At 44.4% G+C, this 9,223-nt stretch overlaps 2 non-coding genes across 2 annotated transcripts; both read right to left on the reverse strand.

Annotated features, from left to right (window-relative positions):
- Positions 1-2,399: 2,399 nt before the first annotated feature.
- LOC119920667 lies at positions 2,400-2,537 on the reverse strand. The gene has a single exon (XR_005448398.1). It is a non-coding gene; the product is annotated as a small nucleolar RNA SNORA7 (small nucleolar RNA).
- Positions 2,538-8,572: 6,035 nt separating this feature from the next.
- Positions 8,573-8,712, reverse strand: LOC119920399. Its single transcript, XR_005448147.1, has one exon. It is a non-coding gene; the product is annotated as a small nucleolar RNA SNORA7 (small nucleolar RNA).
- Between the last annotated feature and the right edge of the window lie 511 nt (positions 8,713-9,223).

Consider the following 9,223-nt stretch of genomic DNA (forward strand, 5'->3'; position numbering starts at 1 on the left):
TAGAACCTCCAGGGGTTGCCCATCCATTTCCGCATCAAACTCCTTACCATTGGCTTTAAAGCACTCAGTCACCTTACCCCCTCCTACCTCACTTCGCTACTTTCCTACTACAACCCAGGACACACACTTCTCTCCTCTAATGCCAATCTACTCACTGCACCTCTATCTCATCTATCTCCCTTCCGTCCTCTTGCTCACATCCTGCCTCTGGCCTGCAACACCTTCCCTCTTCACATCTGACAATTACTTTCCCATCTTCAAAGCATTATTGAAGGAACAACTTCTCCAAGAGGCCTTCCCTGACTAAGCCCTCACTTCCAGTTTTCCCACTCCCTTTTGCATTGCCCTGATTCACTCCCTTTATTCACTCCTCCCTCAGCCCCACAGCATTTATGTACATTATTTATTTATTGATATAAATGTCTGTCTCCCCCTCTAGACTGTGAGCTCACTGTGGGCAGAGAATGTGTTTACCAACTCTGTTGTACTGTACTCTCCCAGGCAGTGCTCTGCACACAGTAAGTGCTTAGTAAATACGATTGATTTTAATTATTTGAACGGTAGGAGGGACATGTGGCTACAGATGGAGTGTGCAGAAGATTTATCCTAGAATGATCCATAGTGTGAAGGAATGAGGAGGACTCACCTAGTTCATAGCCTTGCCTTCAGATAAGATGAATCAAAACCTACTTCTTTATGAGTTTGCCTTGTGTGGGCTGCTGGTTGCTAGGGATGTTGGTTGCAGCCACTTTCTCGCAGACCTCAATCAATCAATTGTATTGAGCGCTTACCATGTGCAGAGCACTGTATTAAGCACTTGGGAGAGTACAATACAACAAAATTAGCAGATATATTCCCTGCCCATAATGAAACCTGTCAATCAATCAATTTGTTTATTGAATGTTTATTGTAGACAACAGTAACAACATCGTGTGCAGAGCACTGTACTAAGTGAGCCCCCCATGGGACAACCTGATCACCTTGTAACTTCCCCAGCACTTAGAATAGTGTTTTGCACATAGTAAGCACTTAATAAATGCCATAAAAAAGTTATTGGGAGAGCACAATATAACAAAGTTGGGATAAACATTCCCTGCCCACAAGGAGGTTACAGTCTAGAGCTTACAGACCCTTCCCTCCTTTCATGCACATTGTTGTTAAAATTGAAATGGATAGATGAATGCATTTAAAACCACATAATTGAAAGACAGTTCTTACACACACCAGTTCTTACACACACACACCGCCCCCCGCCCCACCAAGGGTTGACCTAAGTTTATTGTGGGCAGGGAATGTGTCTGTTTATTGTTAGACTGTACTCTGCCAAGCACTTAGTATAGTGCTCTGCACACAGTAAGCTCTCAATAAATACAATTGAATGAATGCATGAATAAAAGGTTGAGGATTTGGTCATAAACTGATGGCCACCAAAAGAAACAGGGTCCAGTGGGCAAAGCCCATGGATGAAATCTGGAAGACGTGGTCTCAACTCTTGGCTCTACTGTTGCCTGACATGGCCAATCAGCTTCCCCATTTGTAAAATGGAGATGAGCTCGCTTCTGTCTCACTTTACTTTATGGGCATATTTATGGGGGTAAAATGTATTTGATTTTGAAAAATTAGGCCCCTAAAGATAAATTCGCCTCAGGGCATGAGGACAAAAAAATGGTTGTGGATGAAAATGCATACATCAGCAGTGTGACTAGTATATGTGCTAACTGATAAAATGCCAATTAAAAGGTCATGCACCTACCTTGTCAGCACACTGGGGCTCTGCCAAACCCAAGTAAGCAGATTGCTCCACCAACAGGGGCTTCTCCATTGAAAATATCTCATGGCTTCCTGCTCCTTAGAGATGTGTTTTGGGAACTGGCAGCATTAACTACTCAGCTGATCTCCTTGGCCCTGCTACAAGTGAACTACTGGATGGAGAACGAGAGTAATATAAGGACAAAATAGTATTACTAGGGCCTTTTTCTGAAGGAAGGCACAGCAAAAAGGTTCTCAAACTTTGGAGAACAGAGGAGGTGAAAAACACAAAGTAGCCAGGTCTGCAGAGGCCAAAAAACTTTATTAAAAAGCAGGTTGAAAGGAAAATCCCTCTTCTGACCTGACTCTTTAAAGGGCAAACTTTACTTTGAGCTCTAGTTGCCTGATTTATAGAAGACTAAGGCTTTTAGAGCCTCACTGTTGTTCCCTTATGCTGTCGAGTTGTGCCAATCCATAGCGATGCCATAGATGCATCTCTCCTAGAATGCCCCACTTCCATCGTTCTGGTGGCGTATCCATAGAGTTTTCTTGGTAAAAATCCTGAGGTGGTTTACCATTGCCTCCTTCCATGCAATAAATGAGCCTTGACTCTCTCCCATGCTGCTGCTGTCCAGCACAGGTGAGTTTTGACTTGTAGCAGACTTGTTGCCACTCACTAGCCACTGGCCAAGCTAGGAATGGAATGGGTATACCTCTGCTTGACTCTCCCTCCTGTAGTCATGACTGGTAGAGTACTGGAAACTCTTCAGGTGCGACCCTTAGAGGGGTCGGAGCCTCATAATGATGATAATTGTGGTATTTGGGAAGCACTTACTATGAGCCAAGCATTGTACTAAGTGCTGGAGTAAATACACTCTAACCAAATCAGGCAAAGTGCCTGTCCCATCTGGGGCTCACAGTCTGAGGGAGAGAGGACAGGTATCTCATTCCCATTTTACCAATGAGGAAACTGAGGTACATAGAAGTGAGGAGACTTGTCCAAGGTCACGCAGCAGGCAGAGCTGGCATTAGAACCCAGGTTTCTTGAGTCCCAGGACTGTACTCTTTCCATTAGGTCAGGCTGCATCCCTACCACTAGCCCTGCCTCCGTGTCCTCCCTAAGAGCCATTGTATCATCACACCCTCCTGATTGATAGCATTTTGAAATTTTGTAGCCCACAACCCACTGCCACCTTGAGGGTACCATAGCCATCCCCACCTTGCCGGCTAGCAGTGGCATGATTGGAGAAGCAACGCATGACCTGCAGCCCTGGGCAGCTCCTGTCAATCAGACCCATCACGGGGAAGTCATTTTACTAAAAATAGTCCTCTTTCACACAACTTGAACCAAATGTTTTCCAGTCTCCCCTTGATGAATGGCAACAAAAAGGACTTGTCCTTCCCAGCGCTTAGTACAGTGCTCTGCACACAGGAAGCACTCAATAAATACGATTGAATGAATGAATGAATGAATGAATGAATAATAGTAACAAATCTCCCTATAGTTAGGCTCACAGGTTAGGTTTCATTAGCATCAGTAAATGTGAATTCTACATTAACATCTTCAAACGAATGTTGATCAGACAGCTCAGTAAATAAATATCAACAGTGAATAGCAGATTAGCACCTTGCTTGGAAAAAGATAAGTGGAGAGAGGAGTATCTGAAGAACCAACCTGCTCCTTCCAAGCTGCTGTTCAGAGCTGCCCAATTCCCACTGGTCTCCAGGACCAACCAATCAATGGTATTTATTGAGCTACTATTGTGTGCAGAATAGGGTAGTTAGCACTTGAGAGAGTATAATAAAAGTAGAATACATGGACCCTGCCTAGAAGGAATTTACAATCTTAGTGGGGGAGACAGAAAGGCACAGATTATTTACAAATAGGGGGAGCAGGAGAAAAAATGGTAGTTGGTTGATAGGAGTGTGGCAGGATAAATTGCAAATTAAGCTTAAATTAACTAAATTGAAGCATTTTTAAGTGCCATGAACTAAGTGCTAATGACAGCTGTTGGATGGAGGTAACTTGGGAAGATGGAAATTGATCAGAAGCAGCGTGGCTCAGTAGAAAGAGCACGGGATTGGGAGTCAGAGGTCGTGTGTTCTAATCCCGACTCTGTCACTTAGCTGTGTGGCTTTGGGCAAGTCACTTAACTTCTCTGTGCCTTAGTTACCTCACCTGTAAAATGGGGATTAAGACTGTGAGCCCCATGTGGACAACCTGATTACCTTGTATCTACCCCAGCCCTTAGAACAGTGCTTGGCACAAAGTAAGCGCTTAACAAATACCACCATTATTATCATCATCATCAGAGAAAGCCTTTCATTCATTCATTTATTCAGTGGTATTCATTGAGCGCTTACTGTGTGCAGAGCACTGTACTAAACACTTGGAAAGTACAATACAGCACTAAAAAGAGACAATCCCTGCCCATAATGGGTTCACAGTCTAGAGGCAGGGGGGTGGGGTGGGTGGGGGGCACAGACATCAATACAAGTAAACAGGCATCAATATAAATAAATATAATTATAGATATATACATAAGTGGTGTGGGGTGGGGAGGGGAGAAGAGCAAAGTACTTAGTACTTCCCAAGTGCTAAGTAGAGTGCTCTGCACGCAGTAAGCACTCAATAAATACGATTGAATGAATGAAAGGGAGCAAGTCGTGGTGACGCAGAAGGGAGGGGGAGCCGAGGAAATGTGGGGCTTAGTCTGGGAAGGCCTCTGAAGGACACGGGATTTCAGAAGGGCTTTGAAGATGGGGAAAACTGGAGTCTGGTGGATTTGAAGGGGAATAGAGTTTCAGCCAGAAGGAAGGACCAACATTACTGATACATTTACTCTTCTCAATCAGTTACTGAGCACTTTCTTTGTGCAGAACACTGTACTTAGCACTTGGGAGAGTCCTGTAAAGTTGGTAGACACGATTCCCACCCTCAAGGGGTCTAGAGTCTAATGGGGGAGACAAACATTAAAATCAATGATAAGTAAGGGAAGCATAAGTATAAGTATACAAGTACATACACAAGAGCTGTGGGGATGGGGACTGGTGGTGTGGGAGTGTGGGAAGGAGTCCACCTGTCTCTCCCCTCTTCAGTCTATACTTCACTCTGCTGCCCGGATCATCTTTCTACAGAAACATCCTGGGCATGTCACCCTCCTCCTCAAAAATATTCAGTGGTTGCCTATCAACCTCCTTATCAAGCAAAAACTATTGGCTTCAAAGCTCTCCATCACCTTGCCCCATCTTACCTCACCTCCCTTCTTGCCTTCTACAGCCCAGCCTGTACACTCTGCTCCTCTGGTGCTAACCTTCTCACTGTGCCTCATTCTCACCTGTCCTGCTGTCGACCCCTGGCCCATGTGCTACCTCTGGCCTGAAATGCCCTCCCTTCTCAAATCCACCAAACAATCACACTTCCCCCATTCAAAGCCCTACTGAAGGCTCACCTCCTCCAGGAGGCCTTCCCAGACTAAGCCCCGTTTTTCCTCAGCTCCCTCTCCCCTCCTCATTGCCCCGACTCTCTCCCTTTGCTCCACCCCCTTCCCACCCCTCAGCACTTGTGTATATATGTAGATATTTATAATTCTATTTATTTATATTAATGATGTGTATATATCTATAATTCCATTTATTGATGTTGATGCTATTGATGCCTGTTTATTTGTTTTGATGCCTGTCTCCCCCCTTCTAGACTGTGAGCCTGTTGTGGGCAGGGATTGTCTCTGTTGCTGAATTGTACTTTCCAAGCACTTAGTATAGTGCTCTGCACACAGTAAGCACTCAATAAATACGATTGAATGAATGAAAGGAGTACCTAAGTGCCTAGTGGGTGGGACTAAGAGCATGGGAGACACAGGAAGGAGGAAAATAGATTGGGGGGCTGAGATCTTAGCTCGGGAAAGTTTTCTGGAAAAGATACGATTTCAGGAGGGCTTTGAAGATGGGAAGATTGCTGGTCTGTTGGATATGTGGGGGAGGGAGTTTCAGACAGGAGGGAGGGTGTAAACAAGGGGTTGACAGTGGGTGAGGTGGAGACAGTGAGTAGGTTGGTGTTAGAGTAAGGTATGAAGGCTGGATTTTAGTGGGAGAGGAGCAAGGATAAGTAAGGGGGAGAGATTGAGTGGCTTGAATCCAATGGTGAGGAGTTTGTTTGATGCGGAGATAGACTGGCAATCATTGGTAATGCTTGAGGATTGGGGAGATGTACACGGAGAAATTTTTTAAAAAGATTTTTGGAAGCGGCGTGGTCAAGTGAAAAGAGCACTGGCCTGGGAGTCTTGGGACTTGTGTTCCAATCACTGCCATGCCATTTATCTACTATGTGACATTGGGATAATACTTCTCTGTGCCTCATTTTCCTCATCTGTAAAATGGAAATTAAATTCTCCTCCCTCTGACTTAGACTGTGAGCCTTATGTGGGACAGGGACTGGGTCCAACCTTTTTATTTCGTTGAGCCTCATGTGGGACAGGGACTGGGTCCAACCTGTTTATTTTGTATCTATTCTAGTTCTTAGTACATTGCCTGGCACATAGTAAGTGCTTAATAAGTACCATTAAAAAACGATCTCGGCAACAGAGTAGAGCCTGGAGAGGGAAAAGGGAAGGCAGGGAGGTCAGCGAGGAAGCTGATGCAGTAGTAGAGATGGGACATGACAAGTGTTGGAATCAGTGTGTTAACAGTTTAGATGGAAAGGTAAGAACCAATTTTTCCAGTTTTCCAAGTTCAGACCTAGAAGGTGAGAATTCTGGGACCTTTTAAAAAAACAACAACCCAAAACAAACACTGAGTGTTTCAGCGAACATAATACAAATTAGGGCTGTCATAGCACTTCTGAGATGAGTAATCTAATTACACTGTCCAATCTTCCTATTCATGTTATTATGGCATTAGTAGTAGTAGTAGCCATAATAATGGTACTTATTGAATATCTACTGAGTGCAGTGTACTGTGCTAAATGCTTGGGAAGTAAAGCAGAAGCACAAGACATATTCCCTGCACAAAGTTCATGCTCTAACTGAGGAGACAGTTTATTTACAAGCAGTGAAATACTAATTTTAAAAATCAGCGTTTCCAGTAGAATAAATATATACATAAGTGCTGAGGATGGGCATAAATATATTAGAGGTGCAAGAGGTGGCTGAAGGGTGGTAAATTTCAGGGTGCTTGTAATAAATCTGGGAGGCTTATTGGAAGAGATGGGCTCTTAGGAGGGCTCTGAAGATGGAAAAGAGAGAGGCCTGGTGGATATGGGTTGACAGGAAGGGGAATCAGGAGTTCTGGGCTCTCAGGACAGAAGGGAACAAGGATTGGAGGCAGTCAAGATGAGAGCAGGAGTCAGTCAAGACATGGGTTTAGAAGGAGTGAAGAGTTCAAGCATTGAAGTAGCCAGTGAGGAGAACTGATAAGTAAGGGGGAGAGCCAGGTAGCCAATGGAAAGACTTTGTTTGATCCAGAGAGAGATGGGCTACTGATTGTAGCTTTGTTCTTTCCCAGATTCTACTATTTGAAAATAGTTTGTCTCTAAAGCCAATCTACCCTCTTTACCTCAATCTTGTCTTTCTCAATGCCTACCCCTTGTCCATGTCCTCCCTCTGGTTTAGAACTCCCTTCCCCCTTCATATGCGACAGAAGATCACTCTCCCCACCTTCAAAGCTTTATTAAAACCGTATCTCCTTCAAGATGCCTTGTTCGACTAAACCCTCATTCCCCCTCCCCTCCCTTGGCTCTGTACCCCTTAAAAGCTTGATATTTGCCCCGCTGTCAGCCCCACAATGCTTATGTACATTCCATTTGTACTTCATTTTAAAGTTTTTCTTCCTCGCTAGACTGTAAGCTCCTTGTGGGCAGGGAACATGTCTACCAACTCTGTTTTACTATACTCTCTCAAGCACTTAGTATAGTGTTCTGTAAACAATAAGCGGTCAGTAAATATGATCAATAATAATAATAATAATGTTGGCATTTGTTAAGCGCTTACTATGTGCAAAGCACTGTTCTAAGCGCGGGGGAGGTTACAAGGTGATCAGTCTGTCCCCCGAGGGGCTCACAATTTTAATCCCCATTTTACAGATGAGGTAACTGAGGCACAGAGAAGTTAAGTGACTTTCCCAGAGTCACACAGCTGATATGATGACTAAACCTCTCCAATCCCTTAAAAGGAAACAATCGCAAAGACAAAGTAGACATCCAGATCTGTACATATGTATGATACCGAATAACATACAACTGCTTTTTGCCCATTAGCTAGGCTATAGCAGAGACAACACACAGAACTTGCATTGTCAACCCTTAAAATGGAAATTTTATATTAAAGACCAATTGACTAGAGCTCCAGTGAGTCCTGCTCTTGGTACAGTGGATAAAGCACTTCCCTGGCTATCAAGAGATCTGAGTTCTCGGCCCAGTTCTGCCTGAAGCTGGTTCATGTGGGCAAAGATTGCACAGCCACTTTGCAGTAGACTGCATTCTCGCCCACCTACTTGCTTGATGCACTCTGTGTCCCCATTGGGATATGCTGGGCAGGGGTGAGTGTGAGAGGGTGCAATCAATCAATCAATCAGTCAATGGTATTTATTGAGTATTTGCTATATCTTGTCTTACACTGTCGAGTCATCTCTGACCTAGAGTGGCGCCATGGACACATCTCTCCCAGAAAGCCCACCTCCATCTGCAATCATTCTGGTAGTGCATCCATAGAGTTTGCTTGGTAAAAATACAGAAGTGGTTTACCATTGCCTTCTTCCACACAGTAAACGCGAGTCTCCGGCCTCAACTCTCTCCCATGTCACTGCTGCCCAGCAAAGGTGAGTTTTGACTTGTAGCAGATTGCCTTCCACTCGCTAGCCACTGCCCAAGCTAGGAATGGAATGGATATGCCTCTGCTTGACTCTCCCTCCCGTGTAGTCAAGACTGGTAGCGTACTGGAAACTCTCCAGGTGTGACCCTGAGAGGGGACTTGCTATATGCAGGCTGCTATACTAAGTACTTGGGAGAGTACAATGCAACAATACAATACACTTGGAAAAGTACAATGCAACAGAATTAGCCGACACATTCCCTGACCTTAATGAGCTTACAGTGTAGAGGGGGAGACATTCATTAGCATAAATAAAGAGTAATTCATAACATGTAATTTAAAGATATGTACATAAGTGCTGTGGGATTAGGGGACAATAGATTCCTTTGTGTAGGCTCTTGTCTTAAAGCCTCAGGACTGAGGCTTGATTGTTCCTGATGGGACCCTCCATCACAGTCCTGGTACAAATAGAAGGTGGTATTAAAATATTATTTTTCTCATGAAATGAGAGTCCTGGTTTGGCTCTCAGCCATCACAGACCCCCTGGGTAGCTGTTCTTAGCTTCTGCGCTGGCAGCGTCTTTCTGCAGCTTTGTCAAGGGAGGGGTCTTGAAGGACTCATCCATTTTCTGTCTTTCTCATTCCCTGTTTCTCTCCCCCAACTTTCCG

The sequence above is a fragment of the Tachyglossus aculeatus genome, chromosome X1 (assembly GCF_015852505.1).
Source record: "Tachyglossus aculeatus isolate mTacAcu1 chromosome X1, mTacAcu1.pri, whole genome shotgun sequence".
Taxonomy (NCBI): domain Eukaryota; kingdom Metazoa; phylum Chordata; class Mammalia; order Monotremata; family Tachyglossidae; genus Tachyglossus; species Tachyglossus aculeatus.